The sequence below is a fragment of the Nipponia nippon genome, unplaced genomic scaffold (genome assembly GCF_047370975.1).
Source record: "Nipponia nippon isolate SJK-2023a ecotype South Korea unplaced genomic scaffold, ASM4737097v1 scaffold_2, whole genome shotgun sequence".
Lineage (NCBI taxonomy): Eukaryota > Metazoa > Chordata > Aves > Pelecaniformes > Threskiornithidae > Nipponia > Nipponia nippon.
The window spans coordinates 111,259,141-111,280,781 of NW_028262336.1; the positions used below are offsets into that span (position 1 = coordinate 111,259,141).

General features: G+C 45.1%; 1 long non-coding RNA gene across 1 annotated transcript; it reads left to right on the top strand.

Annotated features, from left to right (window-relative positions):
- The first annotated feature begins 8,525 nt into the window (after positions 1-8,525).
- LOC148055921 (uncharacterized) lies at positions 8,526-9,792 on the top strand. The gene is made up of 3 exons (XR_015705170.1): positions 8,526-8,622; positions 8,721-8,953; positions 9,031-9,792. It is a non-coding gene; the product is annotated as an uncharacterized LOC148055921 (long non-coding RNA).
- The last annotated feature ends 11,849 nt before the right edge of the window (positions 9,793-21,641 follow it).

Consider the following 21,641-nt stretch of genomic DNA (forward strand, 5'->3'; position numbering starts at 1 on the left):
GCACAGCAAATTTAGGAGGGACATGGGCTTTGGAACAAATTCAAAACTGTCTGCTTGGGGTTTGTGGCTGTTTTTGTGGGGTGTTTTTTTGGTTGGGTGGGTGGGTTGGTTTTTTGTTGTTTTTCACTAATATGACAAAACTACAAGCCTTTTCAAGGAAAGGCGTGCAGAGCTGTTCGGCAGACAGTGCCTCACCCTCGGAAGGACTGGATCTTGAGAGCTGTGCAAAAGGATTCTGGGGAAAAAAAAATCTGCTTTGTGTTTGCACAGTCTTATCCCTGAGAAAGGAGAAAACTCACCCAACCTGCTGTCGTAATGACTTTTATCAGAATTAGAGCATGAGAAAATCATTCTTGTCTATCCTATCGTTACTGTCATAAGAACCTCGAATCTTCTTATTCATAAAAAACATATCCAGCCACACACGTGAAATATTTATTAAAACAATTTTTTTTATATTTAATGTTGATCTGACAAAACATTCAGGTAGCCTGAGTATTGTGAAATCTGTGCATCCTAATTTCATTATTTATGATGTATATAACCTCAAACATTTATGCATGCTGCTTAAAATGCCTGAGAGATTCTTGCCCCAAAAGATGCCAATCTATGTAATACACAAATCTCTGAGTGAAGATATGCAGATTATTGTGGGGGAAAAGCAAAAGAAAAACAGTAAACAATCACAACAAAGACAAGTGTGGGAATTTTGTTGCAATAACGTTATGTGATCCTTGGTAATACACACATCATCTTATGTACTTTCCCCAAATGAATTAGATAAGATTAGATTTATATAGCACCTTTCTATTATTTTACTGATGCCAAATATGTTTACACAGGGGATGTCTACAGAGCTACTTGGGAAACTTTAGCATTGCAGTACACTGAGGAGACAAATCCTGAGTATGCAGGGCCAGCATTATACCTGCCTATTGCAGCACTGGGAAATGAAGTCACTTATGATGTAGAAGGAAGCGTGAGGTCACAGAACACCTCAAAAGACAGAGGAGACAAAAATGTTGTCAAAGACTATTCATCTTCTTAGAAAATAATCTCCCAACTATATAATATTCAGTGATAGTAAAAAGAATGTTTTGCTTATAAAAACCACTATATTTAGGCCCTTGGTAGTGCGATTATGAAAACAGACAGAATTCAGACTCACTTTATTACAACTCAGAGTGGTTAATGACAAAATTTTCAGTAGTGTTTCAGAGATGTTGTTCGAGAGTATCTGTATTTCTGGCAAGAAGTTTGCTCCAGTGCTTTTCTTTAGTGGGACTAAAGGAGTTCTTCTATATTAGAAGTTTTAAATTTTGATGGATATTAAAATTAAAGTCATGCTTTATTAATATAGTAAATATAATAAACATATTTTAAATTTTATGGTTTGGAAGGAAAATCTGTGTAACCATTGTCAAACAGTGTTCTCTTCAAAAGTAAAATTGCAGTTTTAATACACAATTCTTTCTGAGTCTTATATGAATTGTCCAGTTTTTCTGTATTAAAAGACTGAAGAAAGCCTAGAAAGTGTTCATGTGGAAAGTATTCTCTTTCTTTGTTTTTAAAGCATTTTTGTCTAACTAGTTCAAATACTAATTTAAACTGCATAAAACTGAGAGAAAATCACTCAAGATCTGCAAACAGGGAAGAACTTGATAAGTGACATTTATTGGCATCCTCAATAAAACACAATTATATTTTTCAATGGAAAAGGCTACGAAGCAGCTTAAATTGCCCAACTGAGTGAATGCAGTCAGCTTCTCTTGAACCAGTAACAGAGGATGAGGCCTGACATAGATGTTTGTTTTCTTTTAATAGGTTTCTCCAGGATCTAACCGTGATTTATTTCAAGTGGGAGTACTGACAGTAGTTAAAATGAGAGAGTTTTATTGAATGGACTCCATCAATAACATTGGGAGAAACAAATTAATACAACAGACATTTAAAAGCTAGTGAAAACAAATCATGCACCAAATCACAAGTTTAATGATTATTTAATGATACACTGCACAAAGAAAATGTGTTGTATTTCTTCTGCCTGGTTTCCACTGAGGCACCTGGTGTAGTGTCACATTGGAGATGTTACGTGGATGGGGATGAGCACAAAACCCTTGAGATGGGTGGAGAAGAGGCTCATGGAGGTGTTGGTGGGTTATGCAGGTCAAGGAAGCTGCAGACCCAAGGGAAATGAAGAGTGGAGCATTGCAAGAGCCTTTGGGACGCATCTCTGTGCAGCAGTGTCAAGGATGGCTTCAGCACAGAAAGAAAGAGCATGTTAATGAAATTCACTGCTGACATGATGCTTGGAGGCATCTCACGTGCATAGGAGAGACCTTCTCCTTAAAGGGGTGGGGACTGCTCAGAAGGTCTTGTCTCCAGCTGTAAGAAACATGGGCACCAGCATTTATAGCGGGCACTGTGGCTGGGTCAGTGGCTCAGCACTTCCAGAATACGGCTAACTGCTGCCCCAGGGATGAGCTACCTCCAGCTTGTGCTACTTTCTTCAGGATCCTCTGTGCTAGATTGTGTCTAGCACAACACCAATTCTTCCCCTCATCTTTGCAGCCCGTTCAGTCGAAGAGCTCTCAGACATAACTGACAGGCACTTAGAGGAGTGTTTGTGTCAGTACTTCCCAAGCCCTCTTCTTTATCAGGTACTCAGAGTTAAGCACATGCTTAAATATTTTACTGGATCCAGGCCCATTCTCACGCACATAAACCAGACAGGGACAACTAGAAGTAGTCAAGAAATGATGGGACAGTGCTCACCAGGAAAGCACGTGAATTTCCATTAAATGGGATAAATTGCAAGAATTTAAAAAACACTGATGCCATAATCCAGCTGTTGAGTGACCAGGTTCCCAGTGTGCACACACTTCCAAGAAAAATTAAAATATGGACATGAGGCAAGCAGTTGCCTAGTGGACTGCTGAGTGCACGGGATTTATGTCTGAGTAGTTAGTATTATATTACACTCACAAAGTAGTATCCAAATATCAGCAGCTGTGTCCTGCATCCATTATTTCCCTTCTCCCCCAAATATAAACCTTCCTCACCTTTTTAATTAGAAAAGCTGTTTATTGACTATGACATGGAAATATTTTACATGTTGTTGCCCAAAAATGCCATTATTATATAAGCAGGAAAATATGTTTGGTGGTAAATAGAGATGACCTTTAAAACAATGTCAAGCCCACACACCCCATGATTTGTGCGTAGGTATGTGTTACTTTAAGTCGCGGTATATTACCAGTAACGTGACATAGCATAGAAGGCTGCTATGGAAAGTATCTTTGGTTAAAGAACTCTAAGGTAAATAAATAATTAAAAGCTAAAATGCATAGCCAACTTACCTAGTAATCTACTAAATTCAAACCTGTTCATGGGAGGTCCGACTTTATATTCATAGCAAATCAGTTTGGTTTTTATCTTGAAAAATATTTTATAGCAGTTAACTGAGGTCAGTACATCTCTTACTTTCTTGGCTGACTCATTCATCACTTGCACAGCAGCCTTATCATGCATAACAGAGAAGCACCAGTGTCACGCAAGGGAAGAAGTGGCACTGAGAAACCCAGGAAGAGAGGCTGAATTCACCTGTGTAAAATAATGTCATTTCGCAGAAAACACCTAGAGAAGAAAAATTAATTAGGCAAGAGTGCACCCTATCCTTCCCCCATGCCATTCCAATGAAATGGGGGTCTGTGTGGGGTTATTCCAGGAAATCAGCAAAGATTTTTGCATTTTATTATTGTTGTTGTTGCCATTTGTTTCAGTTTCAATTTGTATTTAGAGAGGAGGGAGAAGAGACAGAGAAGAAAGAGCAGGAAAAGCTGTCTTTAGGGCAAAACACTTTCTTTGACTGGTAAATTATTTCAAAATTATTAATAAATAAATTATTAAATTATTTCTTTTACCAAGAAGCTGCAGTAAGGTGCTTTAATGTAGATACAAATATAACTGGGTAAGAGACCCTGAGTCCCATGTCTCACATGCTGGTGGCAATCCTGGGTCTGTAAGAGTTTTCCAGGAGTCACTACAAGGATATCCAGCCACAAAGTCTGTGATGCTAGGCATCTCTGCCAACACATATTTCTATCATTATCAAGAATACAGTCATGTAACTCTATGGGCATTTTATTTTGTTAGCTGCAATGGACGGTACCTGTTGTATTTGTTTTACTTTACTTCTTTTAAAAAGCTGTGGCTGGGTGGGAGAAGCAAGGTAGTTCGTTGCCTTGGACATTGTGTGGGACTCAGGTAAACGACACGACCCTGTGCCTTCCCGGGAGCACGAGCACGTGGGGAAAGCAGGGGGAAGCAGGGGATGAGGCAGCTGAGAGCCCAGGAGAGCTATGGATTCATATTCCCCCTGTGCTGGCGCTTTGCAAAGCCATGTTTGGGAGAGTGCTGCCAGCAGCATAGAGCAGGCATCCACCAGAGATGGATGATGGATGGATGGATGGATGGATGGATGGATGGATGGATGGATGGATGGATGAGGCTCACTGTCATGACATGCTGTGTCACAGCACCTTCAAAAGTCATCCAGCTGGTTGTATGCAGCCAAGCCTGGAGAAGACCTATCTGCAAAAACTCAGCATGCGCAGGAAGAGCAGTTCATAAATCTCTTATTTTTACTTTGTCTCACTCAACAGATTTTAAGCTTTATTTTTAAAAATTTACCTGTTACTGTTCCTGTTCAAACCACCCTGGATTTTGAGTTTAAGAGCTCTCTCCACAGTTCTCATGTGCTCTATCTTAGTGATAGCTTCCAGGAAGCCTGACCCAAAAGCTCCACCTGAGGCAGGGTCCCACCACCCCCGCTCTCCATTGCAGACCCCTGGGCTGGTCAGGGTGCCTGGGCTGTGCACCACTACTCAGAAAGTACTATAGAGATAAAGCTGTGGGAGAGCAGGTCAGACTGAGCTCCAGCACGCCTGGGATCTAACCAGATCCTTGTGTAAGGAAGGGAGTGCCAGGGTGTGCAGGTCCTCACGGACAGACTTCGAGCTCAGCACAACCCTGACGCAACAGCTGAGTGTTTTACAGGATACTTGTACCAGGGGAACCGCACATGGAGGGCAAGGGTTGATAGAAAGAGGCAGCAAGATGTAAATAAATAAATGCTCTTCTTTTGTAAACATGAGAGGTCTGGGGAGAGAGGGGCAGCAGGATTCTCTCACAAGGGGTAGACCAGAGGGCAGTGCAGGTATGTAAAGGCAGCCCCTCTCAGGTGCTTACCCAGAGATTTGGTGGAGAATTTTTCACCCAAGCAATTCTTTACTGGAAAATAGTGATTCAGCAAAATCACCAGTTTTCATGGAAACTTACCTGTTCTGATTAAAGTTTACTCAGAAAGGGGCTCTGAAGCACTAGATGAAATATAGGGACAAAGAAAGGGAAAGAGCCCTTGCAACACGATGGTATTCAAAGCATCCGGTTAGGAGGGAAAAAAGATTTAGCTTAGTCTAGAGCAGAAGTTTGAGTATGAGTTTTCCTCCTCAAGTGAGTCCAGTGGCAACCATGAGATCCAGGAGAGCTCTTTTTCTGTGCTTTTCCCAATGAAAGCAGCAGTATATCTTGAGGATGTGTCAATCTGGAACTTATTTTATATCTCAGAGTTTCATGGGATAAGAAGATCATTTCCCAGCAAAGATACCTGATCTCTGGTAGTTTTCTTTTCACACTGCAGTGTCAGTGTCTCTTTGAGCAGGCACCCAAAAGGCACAAACAGCCCGTTCCCATGCAAGAGTGTGCTAGCCTGGGGGAGGCCATGCAGACTCTCCTCAGGTGGGTGTCCCCAGGTCCTCACAACTCTCCAGATGCACACATAGTGACAGCAAATTTTCTGACAGCTCTACTTGGGCAGTTTTGAATGGCTGCAGGTTGTGAGGGGCCAGGAAGGAAGAGTTTTAAGCTGTAGGCTGCATCTCAGCACAGGGGGCAGGGCAGCTGCTTGTACTAACCCTGAGACAATGCAAAATTGCTCCAACTTCCCCAAACTAAGAAGGGGGTTTGGAGGAGTGGTTTCTTGGTTCCACAAATGACCTGCATTTTGAACTGCCCAGCTCTCTTGGTGGGCATCGTGAACTACACTCAGATGCAGATGAGATGAGCAGAAATGAGCCGTTGGCATGTGCTTGTGCCTCTCGCCTCCCACCAAATGGCTGTTCCAGTAGGAAGCAGCAGCTCAGGAAGGGGCAGAGAGGTAGGACCAAAGTCCAGGAGCAAAGGCCATACCCTCCAGTGCACAGCTCATGGGAAATGCAGCAACAATCCAGGAGTAAAGGTTGAACCCTGGACTCCTTCAACAGCACAAGCTGTGAATAATGACACAAGGACAACAGGCCATCCTCCTGTGTCTGTGTGGCTGTTATTCCTTCACTTACCTGAAATGAGTTTTAAGCAGCCCCTTGGTCAGACCATCATGGTCTTCAGTTGATAAACAGAAAAGGTAGAGATCCCACAAAAGAGCTAGAGATTTAAGACACGGAAAACCAACTGGACTTAAATTCTTCACCTGCCCCCCTCCCAGGCATTTTGTTCTTCATCATGTTTCTTGTCTCAGTCACACCAGAGATCCTGGACAACCCAACCATGTCCTTCTACCACCTCTGTTGCCTTCGCTCAGGACTTTGCTCCTTCTGCCTCACACCGCGCCACCCCCACCCACTTCCAAACACCCCAGCCTTGACCATCCTTTCCAAGCTCCACTTCCCAGCAGAACAGCCCTCCCCAGCCACTGAAGGTCATCATTGCTTGTCTTCTAGAAAAACAACCTCTTCTGCAAGTCTTTCCCATCTTAGTTTCTTCTCCATTGCTGCTTCTACACCTGAATTTTTCGCCCATTTTGCCTCTGCCTGTGCTAAATTATACACTCTACTGCGAACAAGGACTCATTTTATTTGCTTTGTAAAACATCCACATACATGGATGGAGCTGTATAAATAATTAATACATGCCTTAATCTAAAGATTATGAAGAAGAAGGTGGTGATTGCTACAGAAAGATTAATGTGAATGGAATAACTCAACCAGACTATAATTTTCTCTGGCGACCCATGAAAGAATTAACCCAAAGGAGGCCCCCTTAAGTACTTTTGCAGATAGCCCAATGAATTCCAGGTATGGCTTCGCTTTGCATTCTTCATTTTCCTCTTTTTTCCAAGATATAGCTGCCTATCTTATATGCAAGCATACACATATCCTTGCCTGTTCCTCTGTGGCTAGTTTCTCCAAGGCATTTCATGCTGTGGCTCCTCCTAAATAGTGCAATTCTTTTCAGGGTGCAGGTAGGGTAGCTGAAGAGCAGGAGGGGCAGTTACCTGCATGCCTTCTTGCAGAGATCTCAAGTCGTACAGTATATAGCTCTTGAAACAAGGACTCAGAGCTGCAAGCTGGGTACCGAAATGCTTGCTTGTCCGAGGCTTCTTATTTTCTAAATGTATCCTCAACCCTTAAGCTCACTTCCCACTGGGAGGTAGGACAGGCAGACCAGCACAGGCAAAGTCTGTCAGCAAGCTGCACAGACCTCTCCAGGATAATTTGGTCAGCCCAGGGTTTTGGCCAAGTTAATGAATCTTGCAGAGGGACAGGACTCATTAACAAGCAGTAGCCTGGTGCCAGCCAAGCTACACTGTTTCCCAGATCCCAAACTCGGTATTTTTGTATCTACCAGCTTATTTGGATTTAGCTCTGATCTGCCTGACCCTTAGGAGACCTGAGACACCTCAAGTGGGTGGGAGCTGTGTGTGTATCAGAGTGATGGAGGTGTTTTGCCCCCCAGTCAGAAAATCTCCAAGAACTCCCAGCACGACTGCTCAGTGACCACCAACGGTGGCAGCAGTCCTAGCCTTGCTTTTTTCCTGGGGTCAGCCCAGAGTTTCTTTTGTAAACCTTCCATTTTCTCTGTCCTCTCCTCCAAGAAGCTGCGAGAGCAGAGGCTAGATGGGCTGAGGGGACTGTAAAGAGGGAGGGGACACAGAAAGGAAGCACCTGTGGCTGGGGCAGCTGAGGCCGAATCCAGCCAGTCCAACACAGCTGTGAGGGGAAAGGTCTCTTTTCACCCTTCTGTCTTTCTAGCAATGCCTTACAGGGAAAAAGTAATTTTATAATGGCTAGAGCTTTCCCAAGCCAAAGAGGAATGAAGGGAAGTTATTTAAAAGCCAAGAGCAGGCTTGCACCAGACATCATGGTAGCAGCAGCTGAGTGGAGGATGGATACTTTCCACTCATGGAAAAGCCTTCACAAGGAGCACAACAGAACTGGTTTGGGCCCTCAGGACTGGCAAAAGAAGCTGAGCACATACGAGCCTGAGGTTTTATGCCTAGGATGGGATCTTGGTCCTGTTAAGGACTGTAGGGTGGGAACTTGGAGAGAGCATACACAGCTGGATTAGGTGTCTCAGTGAGACACAGCTGTGTGTCATCTAATGATGATGATGAAATGCAGAGGACAGGTGAAGCTGGCACAGAGAAAGGCCAAGTCTGAAAGGCTTCCAGGCACCCCAGCAGGTCCTTGCACCCATTTGCCTCTAGGTCCCTACATAAGCACATCACTATCAGTTCCTGCTTTCTTTCTGTCAGTGCCAGTTTATGCCTGGTGGAATAGTCAAGTATGAAACTAGATACAATCAGGCACCACGGAGAATAATGCAAAGCTTTTGGAGCTGCTTCCAGCTTTACTAAAATTCATTTATCTGTTTTTTTCCAGGTGAGACCTTCTGCAAACTCTGCACTGCATGCAGACACACAGCATCTGCACACCTTCTTGGGCAGAAGGGGGGAAGCAGAGCTTGCTCTAGGGAGCAGGAACCAGCACCTGCCCACCTACTGGGGACATGGTCACAGCAAATCTGTCCCTTTCCTGCCCTTTGTGAAGATGGGGAGGAAGCCCAGAGACCTCATAGTGTGGCTCCTGCAAGCCCTCATTTAACCGGGTGTCTGGTAACTCTCCCTCTCCCTTCTAGCCCCTTTGAGTCTCATTGCTCAAATGTCACAGCTTGCTTTTTTTTCTTTCACAGGATTTTGATCTTCCTTCCAGATCTTTCTAGAACTTTCCTCTGATGTCACAAAACCACCTTCAGTATTTTGAATACGATAAATCACCCAAGCCTGCTGACTCAACTTTTTGCAGAAGACATTCAACTTCCATTGATTTCAGTGGGAGCTGAGGTTGTTCAGTGCTTTACAAGATCAAACCTTAAAAGCAGGCTTAATGGTAGTCCCTGAAGCTCAGCTTTCTCCTTTGGTTTACATCAAGTGATGATTACCATTTGTTCTCTTTTTCTATAAATTTGCAAATCTTCATCAAAGATACTGATTTTCTTGCTGGTGTAATCTACCACATTCCATTTATCAACCTATTAAGAAAAGATAGGTACAGTCATTTCTTATATGGATTAGGTGTCTCAGATAATTCCCAGATACTGCTTTTCTATTTTGCAGATTTCTGTGCTCACCTGCAAGCTCTGCCTTGATCCTTTTCTCTGCTTGGCTCCCGCACATAAAAAGGGAGACTCAATTGCCCAAACACACATTTCTCAGTAACAGTTTACATTAACGTCTCTCTGCTTATGCTGTAATTGCAGTGTATGTACTCTGGCTCTTTGCATTCATGTTTGTGGAAGTAGATGTATCATCTCGTGTATACCTGTTTTATCTATCACAACACCAAGAAAACAGAGACACTTTGAAGTACTCATTTGGAAAGTGCACAACCAAACTGTTCATAAATATGCTGGTTAATCACTTCATCCATGGGTGAAAAAGGCTGCCTTAGTCTTGAGAAATGTTGGGTGCACAGGGCAGTCTGTGTTACTGCTTTTCAAGATCCAAAAGACACATTAAGCTGTGAAGATTGTTCTTATGTGTAATTTTTGGCCTTTCAGTTTACAATCAATGCCAGTGTTTGGGATACAAAAGAGTCAGCAGCAGTAACGGTTTCTGATCACACAATTAAGTTCTCATGACTACACAATAACTGAACCATGTTGCAGTTTCAATTAACATGATGGTCTCTGTCTCCAACCCAAATGTGTTGTCTAAATACTGGTGCATTAAGTTAACTAAATTGAATAAATAGATAATGGCATTAAATAACTCCTAGGGTGAATAAAATGTCTTTTAAATGAAATGAGACGATCGATGTTCCCTATGGGCTTGGCTATGGTGTGCATTGCAGCATGCCTAGAGAACAGTTTAGGATAGAAAGGTTCAGTCCTGCAATGTGCTACATGTTCTGGACGCTCTCCAGAAAAGCCCTAAGCACAGTCTTGATGTCAACCAAATTAATAGGCCCCCCCAAAAACACAGCTACGTATGCACTCTCAAGGATGAAGGCCATGGTTCCCACAGCATTGCAGGATCCAGCCCCTAGCAAGGAGAAATTCAATATGCAGCAGTAAGCACCGCAGGCTAACATCATACAGAGCCAGGGAGCAGGAGGGAGAGAGGGGCCTGCTCCCAGAAACAGTCTGTGCGCAGGCTCCTGTTGAAGTCAGTGATTCGGGATCAGATCAAAAGGGATTTAAGCTATAGCTGAAAAACAGATGGGGAGTTGGTGAGGTGGAAAAAGAGAGAGAGCAATTAATCCAGACAGCTGGCACGGCAGCGAGGCAGGCCTGACCACCAGCGGTGGAAGGGAGCGAGGGGAGAGCCAAGGGACAGCCAGCGCGGGAGGTGCTGGGCAGCACGGATGGGCTTGCACAATTGCGCAGGGTACAGATACAACAGGCTTCAGACCATGATTCTTAGAGTAGAAAAGGAAATTGCTAAAGCTCATACTAATTCTGAAAATCTTGTTGCGCTGGTGTTGGGAACCTCAGATGTCAGTGATCCCCCTAACTAATGTGCTTGGGCAAGCGGGGAGGGACTCAGCAGCATCCACAGCAGCCTAGCATTTGTCGGGCTCTGGAAAAGTGCCCGGGGAGAAGCAGGAGTTACAAAAGCATGAAGTGTCCAGCGTTCAAACGAGTGCTCAGCAGAGCATACGTCAAAGCCAGGGAGCTGGACCTGCAGAAAGGCAGCTTGCCTTGTAGAAAACAAGATGTCAGTCAAAGCATCCTCCTGTCACCTGTGTGCTGGCGCTTGCACAAGTGCACTGCAGCAGGAACATACAAGCAGAATATATGTTAAGTCCGTGCTGACATGTGGATACAAAACATTGTGAACAAAATCATATGCAAGAACACCTCTGCCTACAGGGAGCTGCCTGCTGCGCCAGGAAGCCTGTGGGCTTTCCTGGCCTTCTTGGGATAAGCTTCATCTCCTGACACCCAGAGTAGTTTCTATACAGTAGAGTTTCAGGCATCACTTTCATGAAGCAGAGAGTCTGGGGCCCTGCGGGTTACAGAGAAAAGCTTGAAAACTCTAAATCAAGAGCTACAGAATCCAAGTCAAAAAATGACAATATTTACTTGTATTTGATGACATTATGGGGCTTGTGGTGGTTTGGAAGTGCTGGGGACGGGCGATACAGCAGCAGGCAGGAGGCTGAACCACAACATCCTACTGCAAGCATGTGGGCAGCACGGCTGCGCTCCAGGGAGGGTGCCTGGTCATCTGTGCACAACACGAATCTGCAAAGCAGCTCCTGTCTTTGGCTGTCCTAGGCAACAGAGAAGACTCTGATTAATCACGTTTTGGTGGGTGGAATGACGGTTCCCGCTATTCGGTAAATATTAACTTCAGTCAGCATGGACTTTACTTGTATTACTTTTTTTTTCCTCCCTCTCTTTTTAATCAGGAATGTACGTGCTCTACAATTAGGATGTATTCGATATCAAAGGCCCTGCAGAGTGGAGAATGCTTTCTGAAGACTTATGAATCCCTTTTGAAGGGGACCCTGTGATGTGGTTGCCTGCGGTAGCGAAGACTGGATTCAGTGACCTTAGAGGTCCCCTCTGGCCCTGTCTATTCCTTCCTCCCTCCATACAGCTTTGTTCTTGGTATTTTATTTTTAAATAAAAATTCTTATGAAGTTTTTGTGCAACATTTAAAAGCTGCTGAAAAATCTATGAAACCACAGATTGTGATCTAATTTGTGAAGTGGACTTCAAAATATGCGCATCCCATCATCTCATCTGCTAAACCAACTCAGCTAATTCCAGTCCTTCAGCAGTAGCAGCAGAGCACTGTGACACTGTAAGAGCATTAAAAGCTATCTTCTTTCTTAATAAAAAGACGTGCCAAAGCTAGGGAGAATTGGGAGACAACAGTACCGTGAGGATGCAGTTAAGCATGACTTCACGTCTCTAGTACTTATTGCAGCAATGCTACAACACATTTTAGCTCAAAAACTTCAGCAAAACCAAACCAAGCTAGCTCTTTGAGCTTCTGGTTTCATATAGCCGCTTTTGATAAAACTCTCTAGAATATCAGGGTCCGAACACAGCTAATTTCATTCTAACTAAGGTTTTTAGTGGCTGAAACTCACTGTATAAATATAAATGTTTGGTTACATGTTATTTTAGCATTCTGCAGTAAAAATAATTTTTTGGAAATAAATTAAACAAAACTAACCCCATGAGTCTAAATTATTAATGGTTTATGCCAGTACAACTGCTGAAAGCAGTACAATTAATCCAATTTTCAGCAGTTGTATGGTGTGAAGTAAAGCATGTATTCTAAGCTGTTAAATCCTTTTTAGTAGTATAAAAATTAAACTCAAGCAAATTTTCTTTTGTGCCACCTCGTTGTAGAAATGTTTATTTTAAATTAAAGCAGCTAAACTCAACATTGGAGGTTTTTTGATATGTAACTTAATTCTAATAAATTATAATGGCTGTTACTTTTCATATGTAGCATGTGGAACTTGTTAATTAAAAGCTACTTCCTTGTGTTAGGTCTTGATCACGTTCCAGCATCTCATACTTAATGTGCTATTAAAATCACTCTTTGACAGCCCAGACCTGGGAGGCGCTGAATACCATCAACTCCCAGTGAACTTTCTAGGTTGCTTTGCACTTTGGAGGTTTTCTGTGGGTTAAAAGTCAGGCTGGACTGCTGTGATTTTCCCAGCTGGATGAACAACTACCCCCTGGCTCTGCATACCCCCAGAGGCCTCCAGTCCAGGGCTGTTCCCTCACCAAAATTAAATTTTGAGTAGTTAGGAGCAGGCGGAGAGTACACATGTGTTAGCCACACTTACCTGATGGCTCACTGGTTTTGCTCAGGGACTCCTAAAGGAAGAACTGCAGATACTGAACTCAGACCTCAGAGCTTTTGAAAATAAAAGTATTATTTTATCAGCTATGGAGAAAAGCTTTGGGGGAAACAGGCTATAGAGAAGTGCAGTTCTCTTACCTTCCTCCACTGGTAGCTTGAGGACATTTATATCCTTTGGCTCCTGCAGTGGCTTATTGACATCATCTTGGTACCCTCTGCCCATGTGTAGGTCCCCAATGACTGCTCCTCCTCTGCAGAGACAGGAACTCTCCGGTCAGAGTGTCCTGCCCTTGGCAATTCAGATTTAAGTCATGACTGCACAAACCAATGGAAGAGACCCAGCAAAAAGTCTAGCCAAGTTCCCAAGATGCCTCTACTCCATCGCTGCCTTTCCAGCACTCACTGTGGCTTCTGCCCAAGGCTCTGCCAGAGGCAGAGGAAAAGTCAGGCTCAGGTATTAGCATGGCCAGGTCAGTGTATGGCATTCCCAGACTGTGCCAGAGCAGTCCTGGCTCTAGCGCACTGGACATGTAGCTGGAGTCCCTGCATAAAGCTCACCACAGAATTTACCCCAATGGTTCCTCAGTCAAGAGCAATCTCTTCCTAGGGACACCACAGCCAGTGTTTTAAGGTTTCTAGTCTTGATTTAAAGCCTTCAGGTGATGCATTCTACTACATCTCCTTCATGAGCCTTCCCAATGATTAATTGCCCATGCCATTAAGATGCTCATCATGTGTATGTGTTGTTCTAGCAGGTTTCATCTCTCCATTTTTCAATTCTGCAACCTTAATTATGTTTTTAGTGTATTTTTCTACATGGCTTCCTTGCCATTTGAAAAAGGAAAATCAAGTGGTTCTTTATCTCATGCTGCTTCTTCCACTTCTCATTTACCCTTGTGGATTTTCATTCTTGGTCCTCTCTGTTGACCCTTAGTCATTCTCCCTTCACCATCCCAACTAGTTTTCACCTTCCCTTTTTTCACCACGAACCCAGTGCTCAGGGCACTCACACACAGTGCTCTCACCCTCAGGTCCCATCTTGAACTTACAGCTGCTACCAGTGACGCAGTGAGCACTCAATGTGCAGACATCTGAAATACGACTTTCCAACCCTGCCTCGTACAGCTACTCCAGCCTGCATGGTCTAGTTATTCCTTGGGCTGGAGAAGTGCAGTTACGACTCTGCAACCTGGGCTTAGTGCCCTTGGAAGCATGAAAAGCTAGATTCAGTTTCTGCTCCTGTGCTACTTAATATAGAACTATAAATAGTGAAACAGAAATTCAGGTCTTTCTTTATCTCAAATCTCTTCCTGCACAGGTAAATAGCTTCCTCTCTAAGGAAAGAAATGCTGCATGAAATCTTCTTTAATTAACTCAGACTTGGAGGTAATCTCAATTCATTCCAAGGACTGAATTAAAGACTCTTTGCACTTACAATTCGAGGAGAGGGGGTCGATCAGCATCTACAATCTGCCGATGTGCCTTCCTCCCTCATTCCTGCCTTCCCTCACTTCTGGGCAGTTTGGCTTTGCTTAGCCAGGTCCTCGCAGAGCTGAAAGACTGGCAGCGCCTAGCACAGCCAGATACATTTCGTGGAAGCCCAGCTCTGCACACGGTGGTCCTTGGAAGCCGGCACTGTCGCCAGGTCAGTGCCCGCTGGCCTCTGTGCAGCTCAGGAAGGACTCTGCTGAAATGAACTTTTTTGAGGCAAACCTGCAGGTGAGTGCTAAAGGCCAGGATGCTGGCAGGGAAAATATATAGCAAAGCATAAAGAGGCTTTTCTGCGGAAGTGCTCTTGGATAAATATACTTAGTTCTGAGGAAATGCCTGAGTAGGCAGTGAGGGGATTGAAAGTCATCCCATTACCAGGGAAGAGCCGGCAGCCGCATGCCTGCCTCCCGACCTGCCCTGTGCCCACAGCACCTGCCAGGGCCACCCGAGCAGAGGGGCACCCAGCTGCACGGTCCCCATCGGCCCAAGGATAAAAACTACTAGAAGAGCTTGAAAGTGCCAGCAGGATCGTCAGGGATGAGCTAACAAGTGATCTCCCGGCATCGACTCATTTTCCTCCATCTACTTAGCAAGTGTCATCAGATAGTGATGATATTTGCGTACTACTGAGATGTGCTGGATTCAGATCCTCCTCCCAGTGCCCAGGGGGGCTTCCTGCCACCCAAAATCATTTTATAAAAAAGGAAAGTAGTTACCAAGATGTGTTACACGTGGCAGGTTAAGATTAACACTATCTTTTGTACCAAACAAATAGCCATGCATTGCTAAAGGTCAATAAACTGGCAAAGGAAAACGTAGAGCTAGTCATAAAGAAGCTTTTCTGTGAAAGTGTTCTTGGATAAATAAACATGAGTTCTTGTAAACACTGTGTACTCTCCAGATGTAAATATTCAGAAGGTGTGCTCAAAAAGCCTGAGATGGTTCCAGCTCCCCATTTTATTAATAGGAGATGGTGAATTTTTGGTCAGCTATTAAGTAAGACCTAATATGAAAAAGTGTTTGTTTGCCTAACAAGACTTACTGCCTACTTCAAGCTGCCTCCAAGGTTTTGATAAAAGTACTCAGAACAGTAAAAGATACTTTGGATGTTAGCAAACACCTTGTGCAATATAGCAAGATTAGATAGGGAGCAGGTCGCAGGACACAGGCTGGGATGGAGAACGGGGCGGGGGGCAGTTTACAGAGTTCAAACAGGGGTAGGACGGGTTTGGTTCTGTGATATTTTGGTATTATTAGAAAATTATAGGCTAATTTTCTGTTTTTTCCTTTTGAATTTGAGCTTTACTCAAGCCTGGGAGTTGTTTGAACCCAGGATTTATACTGGCTGTGCAAAAGATGGAAAATTTGTTCACAGGACGGTAACCCTGCTGGGATGGGAGGGCAAGGTGAGGTGGTGTTTCAATTCAGGAGCACACCTGAGGGGACAGGTTTAAAAACTCTGGACTCCTCCAAGGGCATAGAGGAGGTCTGAAGCATCACCGGAACACACCAGCCCCTGCCATCGAAGCAGCCGTCTCTTGAGGGCTGGCATCTTCTCCACAGCCCCATGGGGAGTTTCAGGAGGAGACACTGCCCTGTGGGCAGCCGGGCAGTCCAGCCTTATTAAACCCAGCGGTTGTTTTCCTAACTTGTCCTCAGAGTCTTAATTACTGTTGCTCTAAGCACACCACCACCCTCCTTCCACAAAAGCTGGACACAAAGCACCTGCTGGGGTCAGGCAGTTCGCCTCCCTCCTGGTTTAGGATTACTCCTACTGTACACTTTCTGGCTTTTTTTCCCCCAGAATAACTCCAAAACCTCTAAGCAGCAAGGCTTCTACTCCCTCCTGTACAAGCCTCATGCCAGGGGCTGGGAGAGCACACTGCCCTTCTCTCCCCAGGCAGAAGCTGGGATTGCCCATCCTGTATGCCTTCAGCTCAAAAATGGGAGCTTGGTTTGCATCTTGATGGAGATTGTGCAAAAATAACTGTATGCGGTTGGACTCCAAACCAGCAGAAGATACACATCATACGTAGTAAGTATGCAGCCTGGGGCTTAAACACAGGGTGGGTGTAAACAATGCAGAAATGCATTACAGAGTCTTGTCGTGCAAACAACACTGACATCCGTGTATGGCCTTGCGTCATGTCTCCTCCGACAGGAGGAATTTGGCACACATGGCACCAGGCTCACCCTGGGACTTGGAGCCTACTTTTCCCCTCCAAGCAACACAGAGTGATTCCCAGCAAAGGCACTGCCAAAGGGCTGAGTCTCAAAGGGGTGGGTGTGTGGTGGGGTGAGCCCCTGGGGAGAGGCCAGCTGTGCACAAAGCCCTTTAAGGGGCTGGATCAGGTGTCATATAGCAACATATCCTAAGGCAACCGCTGAAATGCCTCTGACCCCTCTGCTCTGGCCCCCATCATAGCTGCTTTCCAAGCCACGCGCAAGTCTTCTAGTGACCAGAAATAAAGAGGTCGTCATCCTGCGCTGTAGAAAGCTCTGACAAAAGACCAACACAGTGTGTAACCTGGGCCCAAGAACAGCCCAGAGCAAGGCTCTGAAGATGAGGGTCCCACTGGTGCTCTCGGTGCCCACTCTGTGGTTTGGCTCCTGCCAGTACCTAGCTGTGCCATGGCCCTGCAGCTCTTGCAGCAGCAGCTCCCAATTTGCTGCCTCAGAACCCTTGCTCCCATCCATGCCTGGGCATCCCAACACGCCCTCACATCACTCATCCCTGTACCCCTGCCAGGGCAGAGCCAAACAGCAGCGGTTTCCCTGCAGAGCTCCCCGCAGAGCTCCCAGGTGCTGAGTGCTGTGCTGCTGTGGGCACTGCACCCCATAAGCATTGACACCCGGACACATGTGGCTCCTGCTGCTTGTTAGGTGAGGTGTGCTTCACCACTTTTCTCTTTATTTGCTGAAAAATAGGGAAAGAGGAAGCTAGCACCGTTTTAGTCACAGTGTGAAGAGTTTTGCAATGTTGTTTCGGAGCCCAGGAATTTCCCCTAAACACACTCCCACACAAAGGAGTCCAGGAGTGGGTGGGGAAAGCGTGCCTGTGGGAGAGGAGGCTGAGGCAGCCGCCTTGCACAGCAGCCCAAGATCCCCATCATGGATACCAGAGGAGACACAAGATCTTACCCACCCCACATGACGCGTGTCCGGCGGGGAGGCCAGGGGTCCCTGTGCACAGCTCTGAAGTCCTCAGCCGGCAGCCCTGTTTGGTGCTGCAGCAGAGCTGGGCAGCTCTGGGACACCCGAAGCTGCTGCGAAGGGCACATACTTGCCAGGAAAGGTCTAAAAACATCTTCCACTCCTACAGCATAGGCCGGGTCTCCTTTGCCATGATGGGCGACGTTGGAGGACGGAAGTAGGAGGAAAACTTGATAGACATGAGGTCAGCTTGCTTTTCTTCTTGCCATGTACCAGAGTGACTTTTTAAATCTGTTTTTATACCAACCAGAATGGAGATTATTTCCTTACTGCTTCTTTGCTGTAAGAAAAACTCATCTCCTTTCTTCTTTTTAGTCAGAGACCAAAAATATTCACCAAAATCCACCCCAAATTCCAAAATCCACCCCAAATTCCCCAAAATTCACCCCAAAGAGGGGTCCCTCTTCAAGGTAGAATGAATGTGTGATACTGTCCCATTTGTTCCCATCTTTGTTCCCAAGATGAGAGGACTTCAGCCTCAAGGCAGGCTCAGTATAGGAAAGTGCTGAAAAATTGAAAACTCTAGCTCGATCTGGAGATTTAACAGATTTGCACAAGTCCTCTTTTGCTCACAAGCTCACATTTGAATTGAAATGAATTCTTTTACAAGATTAAAACTGAATTTAGGGAAAGCCTAAAGTGAAAGCATAAAATAGAAGAAGCAGAAGCAGAGAAAGTGCAGTCCTCACAAAGAACAGCGAAAGCTGGAGAGAAAAACTGATCATTTCTTAAAGCCAGATAGCCTTTATGCACTAGTTATACATTTGGTCCCTTTTTAGATAGCTGCCTTCATCCAGCTCACAGTTGTTCACCGCCCGCCTGAATATTATCCTCCCCCTCGATCTGGGGGACTTTCCATTTCTTCCTCCCCATCACGGTTCCATGACCTTTCATCGCCAGGACGAGCTGCCTTCCTCCATCTCACTGCAGATAGAAACCACCGGGGATATAATCCATTAGCCCAGTCTCTCCTCCCCTGCTCCTCCTAAGAAAGCTGGCAGAGACTGTTGTCTCCATTCTTTTCTCCAAAGCAGGGCTGCTCTCCAGAAAGGGTCTCCATCTCACTTCAGGCATGGCCTGGAGGTACCTGCCTGAAGCAGACTGAATTGCACCTCAGTTGGAAGCCTGACATAGCCTAAAGCAGACAGCATGAGCCACATCCTTCCTATTTTTTCCCCTAGATCATATATTGGTAAACTCCAGACATACCTTATTATACTACTTTAAATCATAGCATTCAAGATTTTTTAGTTTATTGACTGTTGCCACAAATCCTTTATATACTGTGGCATAAGAGGCAGGTTTTGGCTCATTCCTCACTTCTTTATGTTTAGAGCAGAGAAACAAAGGAAGGGGAGGGTGGAGTAATCTTTACACTGTCTATTTAAAGGCAGTGATGGCTGCGTGCAAATCAAAGCACACAGCAATGGGAATTACATGGCTGGAGAAAACAGTTGGATGGGTGTCTTCTATGATGATTTTTTTCCTAATGCGTAGCAAAGGAAAAGAGGCGCAGAATTCACACATCATGCAAACTACAAAAATTGTCGAGAATGCACTAATGAGAATTAAATGCTGGTAGGTGCTCTCAGATGTCATCTGAGAAACTGAAGTGGTGAGTACCAGAAATAGGTTGCCAGCTGTCTCTGGTCATATTCTTTGTACAAGAATGCTAACAGTTCCCCCTCCTATATGCCCAGGGACAAACTCTGCCATTGTGTAAATCCATGCAAGCCTCCAGCTTCTCCAGGACTGCACAGCTGTAAAAGGAATCTCACAGTTTTATTGAAGGCTGAGAAAAAACACTTGGCATTGCTGCCTGCTGTGAGCTACCACCTTTCTGGGAAGTGCTAGTGGTCCAGCCCGGCTTACAGCATCTCACCCCCTACGGCAGGCTCAGAACATTCAGCACATCAGGATGGCATTATTTTAACTCACCACAGTATGAGCAAAAATGCCCCGCACAGGGCAAAAATGAGAGGGGTGCCAGGCATGCTGAGTGTAAGTCAACTGCGTTACTTGCGGTTGCATTATTCCCTGCGCTTGCTCTCTCCCTGGGTGGTGCAGTCTTCTCTGTGCTGCACTGCAGCTCTCTGCTGCGCTTTGCTGCTGCATGGGGAAACCCATCCAGGTCTGGCAGAGTGCAGACCCCGCTGCTGCCTCCTCCGCAACGCCCGGCACAGCAGATGGAGCTGTCTCGAGGTGTGCATCCTCGGGACCTACACCCACATGCATGTGAGAAAGTGTTTTCCAAAAGCCCCATCGTTCTCCGTGATAACAGTGCCAGTTTGACTTTCACTGTGACAGGCCACATATTTAATTTTGGAAATGGATATGCTCTGATTGAAGGCTGAACTGATTATTTTAGGAACACCATTTCTTGTTACAGACTCACAAATGTCTCCTAAACAACTGTATCTCTGGTTTGAATATTGCCTCACTGGAATAGCCTCTGCCACCAGCTTGGTCCCAGCCCTCCTCTGTGTACAAAAGATACAGGGATAATTTTTCAATTTTACTTCATGGTTAACAGTTACTGGAAAAAATCCCCCTTCCTCTCCTGTAGTTTCACCAATTATTTCTGCTTCACACCCCATTTCTAAAGAATTTGCCATCTATGAATATCCCCTTTCCCTCTGCTGTTCTTTAGTACCCAGACTTTTTGCAACTTGAGTATGTAGCCAAACTTCAGTGTCCTACACGTTGTTTCCATTGGGAAGAGAATGACGCAAACAAGGATTTATTTTATTTTCTGCTGTAATCCTGTTTATTTAAAGACTGTACATAAAGCACTGCTGCCCTGAACCCAGCAGGACTCAAACGTCAGGAGACGGTTCCTTGCTCACTGACCCAGTGATTGTCCCATCCCCCAAGGCACCCCAAAGCATGTCTTGCCCCACTCCCTTAAAGGCTTCCCCGCTCACCCACAGCCCTTGCCCCCTTCCCTGCCCGCTCCCCTCCAGTTTCCATTCCTTGTCCCATACAGGCAGCTGCCACCACACAAGTTTGCCCAATGTTGGCTTCCTGGGCGGCCCCTTCCCACCAGCCCAACAGGGACGTTAAGCCTCTTTGGCAGCTCCCGGTGCTTTAGCAATCTGTAAGACAAAAGCCACTTCGTTCTCATATTAAGCTTGAATTGTACCTTGTTACACTCATCAGGAGCAATGAGGCTTCTCCCAGGTTACAAATTAAAAAAATATTATCTGATTGTATTGTTCGCCTCCGTTTTCTTGATGAGTTTTGGCTGCGTTTAGTGGAGCTCTAATGAAGTTCTCAATATTTCAGTATTTATGGCAAAGGGGACAGCGTTACCATGGCTGGGTACAGCCCGACACACTGGATGCTGTGTCAGCTCCCCTGGAGTCAATCTGACATTTTTAGAGGCAATGAAGGAAGCTTGTACTGGGCAAGTTGTGCACAAGAAGCAGGAACCTTTTCTACAATAAAAACCTCTAACAAACGGGAACTGGAGGACATGTTGCCGAGATGTTTTTTTGAAGGTGGAAATTGCTGCCTCCTAAAATTAAATTACACAAAGCTGGACAAAGAAAGATAGCAAACCACGTGCCAGACGAACTGCCACTCAGCTAATACATTGCTTTCTAAATATAAAAACAACCTACTGCTTACACTGACAGTTCAGCACATAAGCAAGAAGGGAATGATGTATAACACCAGACTGAGCTGAGGCTGCAGAAGCACATACTTGTCTTAGTTTCCTTTCTGTAATTATTTATGAAAGAGTGCTGGAGAGATAGAGGAA